Below are 21442 nucleotides of genomic sequence, written 5' to 3' on the forward strand. Positions count from 1 at the left end.
TGAAAACCTGAAAATTTATCTGAATTATTGTCAGCACTCTTGTTGAAAATGTAGGTAAGAAAGAACTTGAAAATACATAGCTAATCCTGCATGAAATTTTAGGTAATACAACAGATTTCCAAAATTTTTAATATTATTGTTGAAAAATAAAATATACAGGCATTTACTCTTTTTTTTTAATGCAGGTTTTTGGACAGGAAAACAAATGGTGTATTGATTATCTTGAAACACAGGAAAATCAGGACTAGATATTTTAAATGAAAATAAAACCGAGATCACATTAATTTAGGACGTTTTTATTCTTGGTAGCATTTTGACCAATGATCACCGTTGTCGGATGATAAGTCATTGCTAACGCAACTCCTTATTGTATCATGAAAAAATAATTGCTTTCCTAGGTGACTTACAGGACCTCTTCCAAGAAGGAATTATTTTATCTTTATAGACCACCTTGCAAGTTAGAAATCATTTAAAATAGAATTGGAATGTTCCATTTCTTATGCAGCTCAAAAAAAAATCACTTCATGTTCTCTTCAGTGATAACCCAGAAATAACCAGAGTAGTGGGCTGTTAATTAATTATAGCTTCTCTTATCACCAAGGAAACGACAAAAAACAAATCGCAACGTGTCGTAGTCCCAACCCAGGCCTGATTTTGTTATTGCTCTAGTAACTCTCCATTAGTTTCTTAAAACGGTCTAACATTTCTGTTTTCACAAAGTTCAACTGATATGATGTTTCCCACTCCCAGTGCATTTCAGAGTTCGAGGATGCTCTAAGGATTTCAGGTCTGAGAATCCCGCTGAGGGAAAAGCAAAAGGACTACGAACGCAGGGAAGGGGAGTTGCACGCCCACACCGGGATCATCACGGAAGCCTGCCCTTCTTAGGAAGAGGGCCCACCGCCAGCGCAGCCTTGCCATCTGTTAGTCAATTTCACTCCGGACTCGCTGTAACCCACCCGCAGAATTTTCTCCTTCCTCTTCACCACCTCTCATGCAAGAAACCTCATCTGATTAACTGCACCCCAGCCTGAGCACTTCATTCGACACCTGCTCAGAACTAATTAAGCTTCAGACAAACGACACGCCTTCAGACCACCTATAAGGGAATACGCTTCTATTTAGAGAGAAATGAGCAACTGAGTAGATCATCTGGGGTTTAGACTCAAGGCTGAGATTCAAAGTCTCTCTGTTAAATCAGTAGCACATGGAGACGCCCAAACTGCAAAGACGGATGTGAATAGGAGCTCCATTATAAAGACCCCCACTCACTTGGGAATTTATTATAAACTCCTTTTAAGTTTCAAGAAAATAAAGTCATACACGTGTCAAGAATTTTTTAATGATGGATATGGCCTGTTTTTCATCTAAGATACTGAGAAAGTAACAGATTCTTTCATAATTATATCCGTACATTCAGTAATAATTTGTTGTCATTATTTGTGGTATTTCTGAGTCATTACTGAATATGCCTACTAAAATAACAATTTCTGAAAAGCATTAGTATTTTTAATGTTTCCAGTTCTGAAATTTAAATCAGCATAGCCTGAAAAATTCCAATTTCCCAGCCTTTACCAGATTTTTGCATACTTGAATGCTGTTTCCTTTATAGTACTATTTTTTTTAAAACACTCTCATCATTTTTGTATGTGATAGTAATTACAAAAACAAGAAAATGTGAAGTTATATAAACAAACTGCTTTATGGAAAAATCTTATATGAGGATGGAGTAAGGAGGAGTTTGAATTGACAGCCTTAACCAATGAAACAAAATTTGGGTACAGATTTGTGTAGCAAGGAGATGTATAAGAACTCATTTAAGGCAGTTCTAAGACATCAAACAGAATGACCATTCTGATCTCCTCCCCTGAAATTCCCCCCACGTCCCTTTCAGTACAAAAAAGGGATTTTTCTTGAGGGATTATTTTCCAGAAACAGGAAAAGAAAACAGAAAAATATTGCATCTCTGAGGAAAAGAGAAAGTATTTTGTCAAAAGATGGAGATTAAAAAGTGCACACGTGTTGGTAGTACTGCTTTGTTTCCATTTCCTTTACATTATTTTTTTAAATGTTTTGTTAGAGAGGGAAGTGGTGGTTTAAGAAGAGAACAATAAAGAAAGAAGAAAGGGAATCTTAGCTCTTTCTGCCTTTCCAGGACCAAGTTCTGAGTGGAAGGTCTGGGAATGATAGACTTGGGGACCTCCGAGTGGTTTATGGGGCATCAGAGTAGGGGCCTTTCATAGGCTGTTTCCCAGCCATGTTCCTGCTGATGATACCTGAAGGAGAATGGTCCTTCTTCCCTTCCCAGGGCTTAGTTCCTTTTGGTACCTCTGCTCAATACCACATCCATCTCCCTAAGCTATCTCTGGAAGATGAGTACCCCGCAGATCCCCATTCTTGAGCTCTTCCCCAGCCTCCAGGGCTGCTTTCTATCCGAGTAAGTAGGCAGCTAGTGGCTGATTCTCCTCTTGCATTTCTCTTCTCAGAACACAGCACTACCGTTCACTGTATCGCACGGGCAAAAGAAAGCAGGAGCCGTAGAGACATCTGTCTCTTCAATTCTTCTCGCCTAATCCATTAGCAAATTACTTTGGCTTCTCACAGTGCTGCTTCTACAAACCATATCATCACTTGCTGAGCTTCTGTAACAGCCTGTTCCCTCCACTACTCACTCAACTCCCTCCACTCTATTCCATCCACAGTATTTGCTTCCTGAAGCAGCCTGGGTGACCTGTCCCAAACCTACACGCTCAGATCATGTTACACGTCCTCCCAATGCCTGCCAATGGTTTCCGTTCCATTCAGAATTAAGGCAACCTCTTGAACAAAGGTTATGAGGTCCTAATAATCTAGATCCCTCCTGATTCTTCCTCATCATCTCCAGCTTATCTCTGCCTTGCCCATTACCCTGGAGCCACATTGGTCTTCTTGCTGGTTCTCAAACAGTCCAGCCTATGCCTTCCTTTCTCAAAGTCACTGCCCTCTCCTTTCTCACCACCTGAGATTATTTGCTACATTTAGATCTTTATGCAAATGTCATTTCCTCAAAGAGGCCGTCTTCGGCCACTACTTAAAATGACCTGCCCTTCCTCACAACTAGCTTAGCCTATTCCACTTCATAGTTCTTATCACTCTTCGAAATTTCACTGGGTATATATTCACTTACTTGTTAATTGTCTGTCTCTTCTATAGGAATATAAGATCAAAAAGGGCAGGAACTGTATCTTTTTTCCAAGTATATACTCAGCATCTAGAACAGTGCCTGGAACAAAGTAGGAGTGTCACAAATAGCTGTCAGGCGGATGAATAAAAATGAAATAATCTTTGTGGCACCTCTAGGCACGAGCAGCGCTTCTGATCCTCGCCTGACCCTGAAAAAGAAAGGTTTTCTATCTGGTCAGTCACTGTTCATAATGCAAAAACAAATTGGATGACTATACGGATAGTTAATCTTAATTCAGAGTCGATCTGAATAATTAGAAATTTAGAAAAATGGAACCCTGTCAAATGAATTACACACAATTGGAATTTTATAATAATTAAAGATAATTTAATGAATAGAACTGCAACTTAACAATTGTATTCATAAAATAATTTAGCAATCTTGGGGGGCTAAAATATTAGTAACTTTGTGAGTTATGAAACAATAATGCCAATACTATTTCTTGCCACTAAAATAAATTCATGTGACAACATTAATAGTCACTTTTTATAACTTGTAATTAATGGTTTATAATCTTGTGTTCTTGAGAAGATTAGCTAATTACATAAGAAATGAGGTAGTCCTTAGGTATGTTCGATGAACTCAGAATTGTTGGTCTATTTGGTTGACTAGCGTTCTAAAAGTTTTTTAACCTATATGTTCCCAGATAAAAGGAAGAGGATCTTGAATTGGCTTAAAAGGAAAAATCATGTTTGAATAACTGTAATAACAACCCAGTACAAAAGAGGGCTTTGGCCAAATATTCTTACTGTCTTAATCCGTTCAGGTTAACTATAACAAAATATCATAGACTGGGTGGCTTATAAACAACAGACATTTGTTTCTTAAAGTTCTGGAGGCTGGAAGTCCAAGACCAAGGCACTGGCAGACTCTGTGTCTGGTGAGAGCCCACTTCCTGATCCATAGACCACCAACTCTCACTGTGTCCTCACATGGCAGAAAGGGTGAGGGCTCTCTCTGTGGGGCTCTTCTATAAGGGCACTAATCTCATCATGAGGGCTCCACCCTCATGACCTCATCACCTCACCAAGGCCCCACTTCCTAATATCATCACACTGGGGGTTAGGATTTTAACATATGAATTTTGAGGAGACACAAACATTCAACCTATAGCACTTATTAATATTCTGTAATCATATGACCTTATCTCCTTTAATGTGTTTTATTTATTTTATAGTTTTTATTTTGAAATAATTTTAGACTTACAGAAGAGTTGCAAAAATAGTACAAAGAATTCCTGTATAGCATTCACCCAGCTTCTCCTAATATCAACATCTTACATAATAATGGTGTAAATTTCAGAACTAAAAAATTAACATGGGTACAATGCTATACTATGATCCTTCCTCCCCATACCTTCGTTATGTCAGGAAGAAATTCAAGATCCTACATTGTTTTCATTGTCCCACTCCCTTTGTCCTCCAATCTGTGACCATTCCTCTGTCTTTCCTTGTCTCGATGACCTTGACACTTGTGGAGAGAACTGGTCAATTGTTTTGTAGAATGTCCCCCAGTTTGCCAGTGGACACTAAGAGCAGTGTCATCTGTTGTTGAGTTCGATCTTTTTTCCCTGAACTGTTCTGCCCTTACATGGTCAGCTTTTGGATAAATGGCTAGTTGTAGCTCTGCTTTAGGGAATAAACACAGGTGTGAAACTGACAGCAGAGAGCTGGGCAGCTTGAAGAAGTGATTATAAGATACCCAGAGATGGCAGACCAGAAACTCCAGGCTGCAGCCACCACCGAGAGGCAAGAGGCAACACCAGGACTTTATATGGCATATCTGAGCTCTTTGTGCATTTCCTGTGTTTAAATACCACACCTTAGTAGTTGGGTACATTTTGAACATTCTGTGACCTCATTAAATTGTAAGGCTTCTTTTCAGTATGTGTCTGTAAGATGTCTGAAGCTTCAAAAAACATGGATCTACTTCAATAAGCAACTATTGTTGAGGGTATTATGTATTCCCTGCTATTTATTTAATACACAACTTTAGGAATAAATGGCAAAATAATTTTGTGACCCTTTTCTTCTGAAAATATAGTCATTGCTTTTATTAACATGTAATTGAGCTAGTAAAATTTAGCCTATTAATAATACCTATTATATGATTTCCCCTCATTTGCAAACGAAAACTCCATCTGGTGGTGTTCTACTAACCTGGTTAGAATTTGACATGCTTATTCAAACTACATAAACATCAGTCTCTGTGTACATATTCACCTTGTGTATTTAACGTGTAAGATTAATTTTTTGATCTTTTTCTCTTTTCATTCTCCTAAAACTATCAAACTCTGAAGTTCCATACACTCAAAAGCTCTACACGTTAAAAAAAAAAAGTCTCTGTTTCTTTGTGGGTAATAATTGATGTTTATCCCATTGTTATGCTTAAAAAATATTTTGAGGGAATAAAAATCATATTTTGGGGATAATTCCCATTGCTCTAGGAAAACAATTCACCTGACAACATTTGCTCTTTTATCCTGAGACAACAGCAACAAACGTATGATATAAAAGTGAAGTCAGGGCTTCCCTGGTGGCGCAGTGGTTGAGAGTCCGCCTGCCGATGCAGGGGACATGGGTTCGTGCCCCGCTCCGGGAAGATCCCACATGCTGCGGAGCGGCTGGGCCCGTGAGCCATGGCCGCTGAGCCTGCACGTCCGGAGCCTGTGCTCCGCAACGGGAGAGGCCACAGCAGTGAGAGGCCCGCGTACCGCAAAAAAAAAAAAAAAAAAAAAGTGAAGTCAAGTTTATAAAGAAGAAAAAACTAGACTGAAGAATAAGTAACTTGGAAAATTAAGGAGCAATTTTAAAAACTGCAAATAGATTATTTAGTTACCTGAAAGATAAATTGGTTGGTTCATTTTTAATGCACTCTCTTAGTGCAAGGAGATGTTATTTCCCTTATAAATTTCAGTTAGATGCAATTAAAAATTAAATGCATTAAGCCAAGTGCATCTATAACTCTAACATCTGTGTGCCTCCACAGAGACAAGTTTGGTCTCTCATTTTACTTTCCAAGAAGTCTAGGAATTTAGTACCAGAACTATTATATAATTACTTAATTTCGGAGAGGCAAGTTACTCTTCTTAAATTTTATTTTGAGTGGGAGCAATTTTTTTTCTATAATTTATATCCCTTTACAGTGACTAAAATGAAATAATATTTTTCTCCCAATGAAGAGTGAATCCATTAGAATTTCAATAAGTGAAACCAGGCAAGGCGTATTATTTTAAAAAATCAGACAGATAATAAAAGAACCTTTGTTTGTCAACATCCTATACTGACTTTTCAATTAACTTCCTCCTTTAAGCATCAGCATATTAAAAACAAAGCAGCTCACAGTGGTGAGAGAAAAGGTTAAGACCTGTCTTCATCTGTGTGATACAAAAGGGGAAATCAAATAAGTTAGTAAATAGGTTCATATGGAAAATGTGTTGATTTTGCTTTCTAAGGTCTGAAGGAACAGGTAGTTTCTCTCCTGATTTTTACGCCTTTAAGATGCGGAGTCAGGCTGCCTGGGTTTGAATCTCAGATCTATACCCTGCTGTGGGTCTGCAGGAAAGCAAATTATTCCCTGTAAACCTCTCTCCATCTGCAGAAAGCAAATGATAACACCCATACCTACCTTATATGGCCGTAAAAGTTCAATTATATAATCAAAGTAAAGCGGTGAGCATAGTTCTGGCACATATTAAAGGGTAATTAAATGTTAGCCGTTTTTTCCATCATTATTATTTCAAAAATCTCTAAAGTTAACAAGAATACCATATTTCTTCATGTTCAGTTGAAATAAAAAGTATCTCCCCCTCTCTTGTTTTCTTTTCTAAATAAGGAATTCCTTTATTTAACTCTATGAGGAGGAGAGGTAAAGCCAACATTCTTAAGTTCTTAGAAATTAATTGCACTAAGAGTATCTTAAAATAACAGGTTTTCATGCTACTTGGAGGACAAGATATTGTTTTCTTCAATAGTTTACAAACTGTATATGCCGATCCTTAGAAAATAGTGTCAAAGGAGCAAATTCCACATTTCCACACTCTTGTCCCATTTATAGAAAGTGACATTTCATAGTGTATTTTAAAATTTTGTTCTCACTCATTACTGATATTTAAGTTAAACAGAAAAGACTTTTCTTAGTTCAATCCAGACACAGAATTAGGAAGAAGTAATACCTCTTGGAATGTGAGCAGTCCACTAGCTCACAACTGCAGAATTAAAACAGTGTGTTCCAACATGGGGCCCTGAGACGGGTGAGGATGCCTTAAATTCTGTTAAAACCAGACACTTTCCAATTTTTAGCTTTGAAATAGAGAGCAGCTTTCATCTTAAATGACATAAAATCACACCTTTTTATTAAGTACTATTGAACATAAGATAGGTGTGTCTTTATTCTGTCTTCTCAATGAGAACTTGTTTAGGAAGCTTGGCATTGAGGCTGACGAATAACTAGTTCAAAGATAGATATCTTCACTCAAGGTATGTTTTCTTCAAAATAATGTTAATGCAATTTCTAGACACTTTATAAATTGAAGTACCTGAAGGCAGCATCTACACACAAAACCTCCTCGGTTGGCTCTCTGTAAGTCAAATCGATATCTTGATTAATGTTCAGTCATTTCTAAGAGTGAAATGACTGTGGCCACGATATTTCTTAAGTTTGTGAGCAATTTGCTCTCTCCTAACTGGGCTTTCATACTACTGTTCCACTGCTTGGAAAGTCTTTGCCTATTTCTTCTCCGTCTTAGTCCACTGTGGCTCCTAAAACAAAGTACCACAGACCGGGTAGCTTATAAACAACAGACATTTATTTCTCACAGTTCTGGAGGATGCAAGTGTGAGACCAATGTACCAGGACGGTCACGTTCTGGTGAGAGCCCCCTTCCTGGTTGCAGAAGGTGACCTCACAAGGTTGTCCTCACATGGCAGAAGGGGTGAAGGATCCCTTTGAGGTCCCTTTTATAAGGGCACAAATCCCACTCATGAGGGCTCCACCCAAGTAACCTCCCAAAGGCCCCACCTCCTAATAGTGATACATGAGGATTAGGATTTCAATGCACACGGGGAACATAGACATTCAGTCCAGAACATTATCCTGATCACTGGCTATATGCCACTGAACTGTCACCTTCTCTGGGCAAATCTTCTTGAATCCCCAACTGGCTGTTGATTTTGAGATAAGTGCTCCAGTCCTTGCCCTACTTATTTCGTAGTAGCTAACTGTGTGACCTTGACAATCATCTGAATTCTATGAAGAGGCAAATGGCTTGCTGACCTCAAAGCCTTAACATTGTGCTGAAATTCCAATGACTCTGTCTGCAAATATGGCCACAACGGTTTCCCTGGCCACTGAGATGTTATCAGAGACATTCCAACCAAGGGCTGGCACCTGTACCTCAGAAAGCACTATGGTTTCTGTGCGGAGAGCTTAGAGATCAAAAGGAAGTAACGTAAGATGATGACTATTCCAGAGAAGGGATAAGAGCAAAGTTATCATCTTTCAAGTAAAAGTGATACATTAAAAAGAGCTGCAAACAGGCTCTTCATGTCATAACTGGCATCACAGACCAAAGAATGACACATTTTCTGAATCTAGAAGGACTGTAGTTCATGTATTAGACCTCTCCCTCCGAAAAAACACACCTTTGACCACAGCATCGGTAGCTGCTTAAAATAAAGAGGACATTGATAAATAGACACATCCTTGGGTAGAAAGAATAAAAAGCTCGATCAAGGGCATTCTGGCCATCTAAAGTGTCTTAGAAATTTGGACAAGTCTGACAAAAATTAAATCATTTTTTGGAAGTGATCCAAATGTGAACTTTCAAAACTCAGAGACATTTCAGAAATCTGTATTCCTCCTGTAGGAATTAATTTGTCTAGTTCTGTGACCACAGGCAGGATGATATTTGACAGAGAGTTTCCGTTCCAGGTTCAACCCCCATCAGGCAACGCCGAGCAGCAGATCCCTGCCTTACTTCACGGAGCTGAAGTCTCTGGACAAGACATGACTTATCCTCACACCTTTAATGGGCTACTGGCAACCCCGACTGATTGGGGTTCGCTGCTTGCCTGTCTACTGCTGTCTTGTTCAACCGAAAGCACAGTATTAGATTAAAAAGAAGTTTTCTGGGGTTGTACACTGGATCTGCTCAGTGTCAGGAAAACGAACCTGGCCCCCACCTGCATATGATCCAATTCCAAAGATCAGTTCCGACCTGAGATGAGATTTTCATGACTGCGGTGTCATAAGAGATCAATCCTTCCCCAAAACTGACAGCAGAATTATAGACTCAGAATGTGTGCAGGAGAAAAGGTGTCACGTTTGCAAGTCTGGCAAGTTAACAGTTGCAAGTCTGGTTAGGCAACAGCCCAAATTTTGAATAAAGTTGGTTGAAATTCATAGGTATTTTCACTTTTTCTTTTAAAGCTAAGTCATTCTTTAGCATGATTTTAAGAGAGGTCTTGGTGCCCCTAATTCATGGTGGAGGAATCTTCACTGATCTTCTCACCAGAGCTTGTCTCTTCTGGTCCTTCTTTTTCTCTCCTCTGTGCATTTAAAAGGCATCTGTGAGGCTTCCCTGGTGGCACAGTGGTTAAGAATCTGCCTGCCAACGCATGGGACACGGGTTTGAGCCCTGGTCCGGGAAGATCCCACATGCCGCGGAGCAACTAAGCCCGTGCGCCACAACAACTGAACCTGTGCTCTAGAGCCCACGAGCCACAACTACTGAGCCCGCGAGCCACAATTACTGAAGCCCGCGTGCCTAGAGCCCGCACACCGCAATGAGGAGCAGCCCCCGCTCGCCGCAACTAGAGAAAGCCTGCGCTCAGCAACGAAGACTCATTGCAGCCAAAAAAATTAAAAAAATAAAAATAAATAAATAAAAGTCTGTAGAGCAAGCCCTCACCACACCCTTTCTCTTGCCGGCCTCGCCCTTCTGTTAATGCCTGTACCATGTCGGCAGCACCAGCCTCTGTCCCCATCTACCTACTCTTAGAAATAAACAGGTGACTAATCTTTGGTCTGGTAATTAAAGAATCAGAGACATAACGTAATGTTCCTGGAATTCCTCTTACTGTGCTTAATCATTCATAACATAGGCCATTTTAAATCTAATCAGAATAGGTTTTCATCTCAAGCAAGAGAGAAGCCCTCATGCATGTTGTTACCCAGAATCCTTTGTCTAGGGTACTGTACCAAGATACAAAAGTGTAGATGTCTCTATTTTTCAAAAGCTCTACGCCAAAGGCTTTATTCTCAAATACTTTGAAAACTGTAAAACCAAGGGGACTACGGCACAGTGCCCATGTGTAAGTCTGTTACACTCTTGTCTGCATGTCTGTCTGAACACTACCTCTTTTCAAATACTTAAGACTTTGGAAAGAATGACCCTATAATCTGAGACAAAGTCAGCATCTCACAAGAAACAAGACCTCAGTGCCATGCAAAACAAATTAGGTGTAGTCTGACACAAGATTTTACACCCTGGGGGAGAAACTCGTGCCCTGGAGAGAGAAACGGTAGGTTTTACAGTGAACTCCTTTTAAATAAGATGCACTTCACCAAGTAAAATGTATTAAGAGGGAATGGGGCCTGCTTTTCCACCCCTTCATCCTAGTGCACACAGCACGTTGTGAAGGAAAGAAAAGCCCAGGCATCAGAGCCTATGAAACGCTACCACCCAGGAAAACACTGGGCAGGGGCAGCAAGCTCACCCAGGAGAGGGCGTCTCGGGAACTGCCATGTAGCAAAAAATGCAAGATTATACTATACATCCATGAAGCAATCATGTTAGCTCTTCTTACCTCCTTACAGCTGTAAATACCCTTCAAAGATCGCAGCTCCCTGGATACAGGGACGTGTCAGCACAACGCACTGCCGCGGCTTCGGGGATGAGAGCCAAGGCTTGGCCACACTTGCATACCCCGCCCTCCTGTGCTGTCCCCATACTGGACATTCAGAGACAGGCTGCAGCAGCGAGGAGGTGTGACAGTGCCTTTAATCTGTCATGTTACCAGGCTGCTTCCTCTGCAGACAGTCAAGTGGCTTACTTCCCCACACCGGGCGCTTGTCCAAAGTACTTATCACCTTCTAACACACCTCCTAACACCTTCACCACATGGTAGGGGTTGACTTGTGTCACCTGAAAAGACAAGGTGGAGTCCTAACTCCCAGTAAGTACCTCCGAATGGACCTTATTTGGAGATTGTCTTTGCAGGGAAAATCAACTTAAAATGAGGCCATTAGGGTGGGCCCTAATCCAATATGGTAAGTGTCCTCATGAAAAGGGGGATATTTGAACACACGCAAAGAAGTAAAAGCCATGTGAAGAGATACAGGGAGAAGACGGCCATCTGCAAACCAAGGAGAGAGGCCTGGAGCAGACTCTCCCTCACGGCCTCAGAAGGACCAGACCTTGCTGACACCTTGATTTTGGACTTAACAGCTTCCAGACTGTGAGATAATAAATTTTCATTGTTTAAGCCACCCAGATGGCGGTACTTCATTGTGGCCGCCCCACCAAACGTATACATACACTATCTACCTTATTTAGCCATCCATTGCCTCGTGATTATTGAATGCCCACCCCCACACACAGGCTAGTGTGTTCAGTTCATGAAGGCCAAGTTTGGTCTGTTTTGTTCATGAATGTAAGTACCATAACCGCTCAGCACCCGGCATTCAGCACTGTTCAATGAACACTTACTGAATAAATAAATCATTTCAAGGCGCCAAATCTATCATATTCATATGTAATTTGATGTGACAGCTGGGGGTGAAAGCTAAGGAAAAGAACTTGGATTTAATAGCCCAATAATTACTTAATATAGCCTCTAAAAATGTGCCTTGCCAGTTGTTTAAGCATGAAAGTAAAACTTCCTAGGTTTGATTTTTTTCTAACCGTACCTCTACTTATCTCACAATTTCTGGATAAAGTTAGTGGCTGGACCACTTTGGTAGTCAAAATATATCCCTTAGTAGAAGATGCAAAACAACTCTTTCCTTTTGAGCAAAACAGAATTTGATCCTGGAGAGCTTACAAGCTTTAAATTCCTGAATAAATTAAGCATCTTGAAGCATAAGGAAGATGCAAAAACCCAATTAGAACAGTAATGAAAAGCAGTAATATTTAAAACCCAGTGCTTTAGAATTTACATGAGAAAAGGCTGATTCATGGACGTCACTGACAATCCAAGACCAACCTTGGGCAATGCTACCGCTTTACAGATGAGAGAGCAAAGGCACAGAGAGATGAAATAAATGGTCAAATTCCACAAGAAAGTGGAGGCCAGATTTTGAGTGGATTGCATGAAGCTAAAATAGCAACAGGGCACTTGCAATACCATCCCTTTTGTAAATCCCCAAATCCAGAAGCCAAGATATATTTGGCCAGGTGGAGTGGGGCAGAAGAACCAAAAATAATAAAAGTAGTAGTAGTAGTAGTAGTAATAACAGAGGCTCTTTTTTAGAGAATGGAGGGAAAGACAGAGATTGCTCACTGCATTCAACATTTATTTTTTAAGAAATTATTCAGCATTTAATATGTGTTAGCACAACACAACACAACCGCTCTGGGTGCGGAATGTGGAAGAAGGAACATTGAAGCTGATGTAACCACCACCCTGAACAGGTAGGATATTTCGGGGTATCACTGGAAAGCAACTCTTTTCCTTCTCTTCATGGTCCATTTCAATCTCCTCCGGGTGGGTAGTTTCTTCCCACCTCTGTGGATGAAATCAGGACGGATTCCAGGAAGTGTCTCCTGGCCATCAGATGATAACAGAGTACTTGAGACATATTGTCACTTCAAGTCATGGTCTCAGAGCAGGAACTAAAGTACCCAGTTCAGGGTACTAATAAAAATTACCAAAACTTGGTTTGACATCCACTGCTCCCCTGCCTCTCATCACTGGCTTCTTCTCCCTTTCCTGTTTCCTGCCCTCCCTCCTTGTTAACTCTTGCCTCTGTGGAATCTTCAGAGACTCTCCGCCTTCCTTCCGACTCCCTGGAGTGACGACTCCCTGGGGATTCGCTCCCAGACTGCCTCACATCCAGGCCAGTGTATTATCTGTCCAGCTGGTTGGCTGTCGGTCTTTCCTTCATCCCAGGCATCCAGCAGGACCTCTGCACCTCCCGCTCTGTCCCTTCAGCTGCTCTGTTTGACAGGCTCTAAAGCAATCCCTTGCTTGCTGTCTTCTGTACAAGCCTCATGCTAAACAATCATCCTTTTTCCCGTCAAACTCTCACGATTGACAGGATGAATATTGGGTACAGTCTGCCCCTCATGCAGAGATTTTTTTCTCTTTGGCTGTTTCTGGCAGTGGCTGGAGAGGCTCTCACTGTCCAGATGTTCCAGGGGGAGGAGACAGCAGTGCTTCTCTACGTGTCTCTATGTACCTGTGGTCTAGGTGTCAGTTTGGAGGACAGCACCTATTGTCTTGGGCCTGGGCAGACTCTAGAGTGAAACGGTTCCATTTTAACGTTCTCTCACCAAGGCTGCGACAAGGACCTAGCCAGAGGGAGCAGATGAACAGGCCACTGGGGAGTCATGGCCTCAGGGAGGGGCCAGCAAAGTGCAGAGGTGGTACAAGTGGGACATTCCAATGGGGACATCCAATGATTCCTTCTTCATTAAATTATACAACATATTTTCTAGTTCCCATATGTGCTGGATGCTATGAAAGATACAAAAATATAAGGCATAGAATCCACTCCCCCTCCACCACTAAGTAAATTCATAGGCTCTTGAGGAGCTCTGTGAGAAATGAGAATGTTAATGCCTTCAAAGAAGACCAGCTTTTATATGACAAGAAAAACTAATCTAATTAGTCAAATTGGTTGCCTTGATGCTCATGGCAGCAGGCAGCTGAAAAGCCATCTTTTAAAGCTGAGAGCATCTACTGACCACACTAAATGAGCTCATTCCATTGGTTACACTTTTAGCTTCTGTGGTGGTGGATGAACTGCCTGGTGACCATGGTCCCTGGGTCAGCCCTGGGGTGATGCTGGGGAAGGTCAAGACCTTCCTAGCACTTAGGTCGATAACTGCCTCACTGAAGGTGGCAGACTGAAGGCCATAGCAAGCTTCCCAGGAACTACTACTTAATGGAGGAACTGGGATAAAATGCTCTGGTGCCATCCTTGTTCATTGAAGTTATGTACTATAACACAAGAGGCAGGGCAGATTTACACCATAGTGGAGACGGGTTTCCAGCAGAGTCTATCCTGGTTAAACCATCACTGCAGGAGTGCTGTGGAGTCTCTGTGTGTGTGAAAAGTGCCTTCTGGGTGGAGAGTGTACAGTAGGAAATTATGAATACTAATGCGTTGATTGATATTAATCAGACTGCAGACGTATGTGTGAGTATGTGTTCATTTAAGTATATGTAGAATAACTTAAGATAATGGCAGACGCAAAAGGAAGCAAGGGCGTCACGGGGGCATATTTGGAGGATAGAACACTACCCTTTGTGGAAGGTGGACCACCTGGGACGACAGGTTAAGTTTCAGTTTGCATCGCCCTCTAGACCACAAACATCAGTTGACTGGCTCTAAGCACCGGGCCAGTCATCTTAGTAGGGAAACTACTTCAAGGAGCACCATGAAAACCATCCCTGAAGTTGGCTGCTCTGGAGTCCGTCCACAGGTGTCCGCTTCTCTTGCTACTCCATGCAGGGCCTGTAGCTGATTGCCTTCTTCCTGTCCCTTACGTTTCCCTTCTCTCTCTACTCCTGAGAGATGATGAGAGGAGGAAACTACTGAGAGATGCTCCAGGACTCTACCTGTGATCTGTGTGTTCCTAACATTAAGGTGTCACTGTCAGCTGTGGGCTGCCAAGGAGCTCTGAGGACGACTTTGCAAGGCTTTGCGAACACACTGTGCCCACCTGGTACTTCTAACTTAGACTGGCATGTGCGTTAATTGTATGCACACATCAACTATCCCAAAGGATTCTCGGGCGCTCCTATCACTGGAGGAAACCCCCCAGGACTGCATTCTTCTTTGTGTGTAAGCTGCTCTCCGGTCTGCCCAAGTTTCTGTCTGTAGTTAAGCATTACTTGGTATAAACATTTGGCTTCCTAAATTTGATTTTTAGAGCTGCCCAAAGCCACGGCCTTAGGCTCACCCCTTTGCTCCATATTTGTCAAGTAGAATAACCTATGACAGTGTCCGATTTTAGACCCTAGGAAGCTAATCCCTGGCTCTAGTCCATTTAAAGTAGTGGTCGTGGAAAAGAGGGCAATCAAAAAGTTACTTTGATGTTTAATATTAATATGTCTTCCTATGTATAGAAAATTCCAACATCCTAAAAATAGCATAGAAGGCTTATGATATAAATGATGGCCATCCTGAAAAGCAGTTACAATTGGAGTGGCTAATACTCTGTTACATAATTGATCCCTTTACAGATGAACTTGACTGATATTTATTCATTCTCTCTTCCATCAGCAATGACAATGTTCCAGAAGCAGAGAAATAATGGGTAATTCATATTTCACCCAGGCTGTCCTTTTCAAAAAAAGAATTTGATAGCTTTTCTCTAAACTCCACGGTTAAGGCTATAATTCCCACCTTTAAAAATCCATTTTGAAGTGTGGAATGCATCTCCTTGCAAAATGATTATCTTTGTACATATTTTCTTATTATTTTGGCTCTCCAAACAATACACACAAATGTTTAACATTGGTAAGATTAAGATTTCTCCTGGTTATCCAATGGATTCAGAGGAGAGAGATTTTACCCTCAACCCAGAAACAGGGACATGGAATCTTAAATGTCTGCAACATAAACAAACATTCAAAATAAATCCCAAACAATACAGGGAAACGGACAATGTGAACAGTGATGTTTAATAACTTATATGCTCTCTCATGGATACTTCTTGAAACTGAGCGGAAGTGTTTCAAAATGGTCGTTCTTACTGTTACTCTTCTTGTTTGGAATAAGTAAATATTGCAGCAGGTTGTACTAGGTTGGAAATTCATTTATTTTTCTTTACTTATTGCTGTTCCCAATACAAATTATGTCCACCTGGTATTGATAAGCAAACTTGACCTGTTAACACAGAGGCAATGATCTGATGCCCATAAGGGTCTCGATCGCTGACATACTCTTCAACAGGTAGCGCGATATCCAGTATTTACAGCTGGTACTTAGATTATTTGTTATATGAATAAAGGAATGAATTGATAGGAAAACATAAGCAACACATTCTTCCAACTTCAAGAGATGAGAGAAACAAAATCATTCTCTTCAGACTTTTTACCAATGACAAAATCCATGTCCTCAATGTTGGCCCTGAGCATTTCTCTGTGGGAAGGAGGCTGAAGGGTGGTAGAAAACTTCCACATTAGAGCAGAATGTCACAGTGGTGCCGACCATCTTTGTGAGTGGCATGGTCACAGGTTATAGGAAGTAAAGTTCCTTCTACCAAAATTCCCATAAAACCAATACGGCTATAGATTGTATGCATTATATTTACTATAGACGCTGCAGACTCAGTGATGTGCCTAGACACATAGGGCTTGCAATAAAAATTTCAGAAGCAGTTCTGTGATTATTTGCTTAATGGGAAGAAATGGATGTGGAGGGTTAAATACAACATTTATAGACCTAAGAGGGATACGAACTACGTTATACGCAAGGAAGAAGAAAAATTATGTTGAACCTTTTACATAAACATATATGTATATATTATCTATTTTAATATATAATATAACCATATTTGCTTATATATAAGTGCTCATTTGTATGGAGATATACATATAAAATACATACATGCGTGTATGTGTGTTTGCAAGTGTGTGTGCAAACATGCATAAGTGTGTGCACGTGTGTATTTGTGTGTGCGAAAAGGGGCGTGTGTGTATCTTCACATAAATGAGCACTTCCTTTGGCTTACACAACAGAATACCCACAATACAGTGAGATGTTCAACATTCATAATCACCTAAACTGCATTGTACTTCCCTAAAATAAATAACTCAAAATTAAAGCAAAACAAAACACACACACACTGCCTAGGAGAGAAGAAATCAGTCCAGCCGATGAAAGAGAAAGGTCCCCTCTCCTGCCTGCTCAGCCCCAGTGTTCCTCACAACTCTGTGGCCCCAGCCATGTCACCATCGTAACACATCCGCCCTGAGTCTTTGCCTGCAGAACCCGCTTAAGCAAATTCCCTGGCTTCCCACTTCCTGGAAGAGTTCAGATCCTCTTCACACCCACCAACACCCTCAGAGTATAAAGTAATAGGGAAATCCTGAGATGTATTACCAAGCGGAAAAGAAGTAGCCGAATGCCCTAACCCCAGCTTCAATTCCTATTAAAATGTCTACGTAATTGCTTTGATTTTCCTTTATAAACCTGTCATAAAAAGACCAAACAAAAACAAACATCAAAAGCAGAAAAGTACAAAAAGGTATGCAATAATAGTATCGTTCTCTGTATCTTATTGTTGCAAAGGTGAATTATTTATATAAAATGATCTGTTGACGAAAGTCATTGCATAATGATGCTCCTTTTAAAATTGTCATTTTAAACAATTTTACAAGACCCTAATGTATACTAAAAATGACACTAGAATTAAAAATGTGCTAATTGTCTGCAATGACATTCATTTAATACCACATTTACTTTATACCTCTACCTCAGAATTGCATACTATGTGTCATGCATGTAATTGCTTAATAAATGATTCACAAATCATCTAATTTTCTAACTTTTAAAACATAATTAGGCATATTAACATGTGTGAATTTAGCCTATTATCAATTAGTTATTCAAATTGAGGCATGGATTATTCAATTTATTCAACTTAGAGTAGCTAAGTTTTTTATTAATAATAAACAATTTACTCAGGTTTTAATATATCTGATTATGCTTACCTTAGGTAAACTTAAGATATGAACAGAGAGAAGATGGCCTTCAACTATGCTTTCTGGCGGTGGTTCTCAAACATGAGAAGCGTCTGGAAGGCTTATAATAACATGATTGCTAGACTCGACTCAGAAGGAGCCTGAGAAACCATTTTCCTAACAAGTTTCTGGTTGATACTGACGCTGGCGGTCTGGGATCCACACTCTGAGAGCTGCTTTAGGACAAGGTTAAGCTCAAGGTAATTTTTGCTAATGCTGAAATTTCACGGTACAGAGCATCAGCAGTTAACATTGATAAATGCAGATAACCAGTATCATCAGATGTTTCGAATTAAAAATCCGTTAATTCCAGTAACTTCAAATTTTTTCAGCCAAGTCATGAAATCAAAGTAAAGCTTTTGGAGATAAATTTTGTTAATAGTGAAACATCTGCTCTTCTTTTTCTTTTAAATTAAGTACACCCATTTTCAATTCCAATTTTAAGGCACTTTATGGAAAGTTACCTAAAGACAAGATCTTAGAAATGTTTTAACTTTTGAAGAACTACTTTGTAAATTATTCCAAGTATAGTACTAACTGTTATATAACTGTTTTGAAAATAAAGCCTATACATTTTTGCTATATTTGTTCAAAATAAAGTGGAAATTTTTTATCAAAATATTTGATAAATAAAGCACCCAAACACTTCAGCTTTTGTTTTTCTTAGTGCTATTTAGTTATTTTAGCAACTGAAAACAGTGTGTAAAAAAACAGAACTATATCTTTATGAAAGCAAGGAAGGAACAGAATAAATTAACACAGTAATTTATTTATACAGTGAACACAGTAATGTGATAAGAGTTCAACCCATATACAAGATTTAATTTTGATATTCTAGTGGAGACCCTTGAAGCATCCACTCATGGGAGTATCTCTCCACTCATGGGAGTATCTTTGGAAGGAACTCCTGTTTTAATTGGGTACATTTATAATCTGTGCCAGAATTGTATGACATTTGGAAAGGCTGCCTTTTTGAAATATCTAAAAGTGGTGAAATATTTACAATAATAATAAATAAAAACAAATTGTTAAGTTATGGCACAAAAATACTTTTCAAACAAAGGTAGTATGACTTTAACCCAAAAAATGTGGTAATGTTTGCATTCAAATATTTATCCGTTTAAATAAAAACAAAGTTATACTGAGAATAAGCTCCAATTACTAAATTGCTCTGAATTTTCAAGATACCCCAGCAACTGTAAAGACAATTTTTCCTCAATTAAAAATAGTATAGCATGGTCAGAGTTAACTGAACATGCTGATGTATTGTGAACATAAAACAACAAAGTATAAAATACATCTTTGATGAAGATTGCAGGCAATTATATTTAAAAAAATTAAGACCATATTTTAAAAAGCATTCTTCAGGAAAATACTAGAGGCACAGTATTTGGGGGAGAGGTGGCCAATATACCAATTAAAAGTATGTGAAATGTATCAGGAATAGTCATCCTGCTTGTGTTAGTATTTAATGTTCAAATAATTCATATATTTTTTTGGCAGGGGGAGTTTAACATGCATAGATTTTGTTGTTTCTTTATTTTTGAAAAGAATTTCATAAAAACAATTTTTGTATACAACTTTTTATAAGTTCACCAATATAATGAAACATTTTGTTGATTAATATGTGCTTTTTAAAATTACACATTTCTAACACCCTCTTTCCATCTCAAAATTGTCTCCAATTGGGAGCAAATTATACGGTTGATCAAATTTCACTTTATCTCTCTTTGATTTTTCTAAAATGTGTTTTATCTCCTCCCTGTGTTTTACTGTCCTCTCTTAGAACTCTGGTTAAAAAATAACACAAATTTAAATTTGCTTTCATGAACATGCCTTAACATGATCAATTTCACTCTTCTGTCTTTAAGAATCTCTTACAGTCTTTTGTAATGACATAGTTTATAAAGCAGACCTTGATCTATCACTGTGCTCAAAAGTAATTGAGTGGGGCTTCCCTGGTGGCGCAGTGGTTGAGAGTTCACCTGCCGATGCAGGGGACACGGGTTCGTGCCCCGGTCCGGGAGGATCCCACATGCTGTGGAGCGGCTGGGCCCGTGAGCCATGGCCGCTGAGCCTGCGCGTCCGGAGCCTGTGCGCCGCAACGGGAGAGGCCACAACAGTGAGAGGCCCGCGTACCGCAAAAAAAAAAAGTAATTGAGTGGACCAGTTTACATAAGACCCCATATAGACACTCCTTCCCTGATGAAGTTCTCTAGATACCTGATTCACTCAATCCTATTGAGACAGGTGCAAAGAATAAATGAAGTCTTAATCATGTGTGTATTCTGACTTGGCCAACATGTAAATCCTTGTTGAACATAGGGAATCTGAAGTCAAACCTGTGATGGTAACAGGATTTTGTTTTCTAGTCAAGCAGTCAGTCTACTAGTGACTATGCTGTCTCTTTCAAAATCAAAGCTGAGATGTCTTCACCACAAACACTGGAGAAAAATTAAAGCAAATTATTATTTTGTCGACTGTTTTTTGTATGACAGGCTTTCCTCTGGAGTTGCTCATTTCCATGTCAAAGGGAAAAAAATATTGTGCATCTCTAAAATAAACAGACGATTTTTAAATTATCCTCACCCAACTGAAAGAATTGTCACTTTAAAAAACAATGTTGAGCTTCTTTTCCTGCTGTAATAATTGGCAGTCTGCTCTAATGGCATGTGACTGGAGATAAATGACTGCATACAGCATTTAGGATAGGGTAGAGTCAGAACCAAACCCACACTGGACAGCCTGGAATTAACGAGGACTTTTTACACAAGCAATTTGACTTTTTAATTGTTTCTGAATTATTTAATTTAATTTGTTTATTTTAGTGTTCAGCTGAATACTGAGATTACAGCCTTATCATTTCTTATAAAAGGCATTTAGACCTCCATACCTGCGGAGGGCAGACTCTCAGATGGCCCCCAGTCATCCTCCCCTCCTGGTATTCATGCCCAGGTATAATCCCCTCTTCCTGCACGTGGGCTGACCTAGCAAAGCTGATGGGATGTCCTTTCCACGCCAAGGTTTCACAAGGCAGTGATTTCACCCTTACAAACAGACTCTTCTTTGTTGACCTTGATGAAGCAAGAAGCCATGTGCTAGAGAGGCCCATGTAGTCGGCAACTGAGCAGGGCCTCCAGCCAACAGACAGCAGGAAGCTGCAGTCTTTAGTCTAACTCTAACTCTCAGAACTTGTGAACAACCTGCCAACAACCACACGAGCTTGGAGATGGATCCTTCCATAGTCAAGTCTTCGGATGAGACCTCACCCTCACCCAACACCTTGAATTCAGTCCTGGAG

General features: G+C 40.0%; 1 protein-coding gene across 1 annotated transcript in view; it reads right to left on the minus strand.

Annotated features, from left to right (window-relative positions):
* The window catches only part of NALF1 (NALCN channel auxiliary factor 1), a 570556-nt gene that overhangs the window by 160359 nt on the left and 388755 nt on the right, over positions 1-21442 (minus strand). The gene's annotated exons all lie outside the window — the stretch shown is intronic.

Source organism: Phocoena phocoena, chromosome 18 (genome assembly GCF_963924675.1).
Source record: "Phocoena phocoena chromosome 18, mPhoPho1.1, whole genome shotgun sequence".
Classification (NCBI taxonomy): Eukaryota; Metazoa; Chordata; class Mammalia; order Artiodactyla; family Phocoenidae; genus Phocoena; species Phocoena phocoena.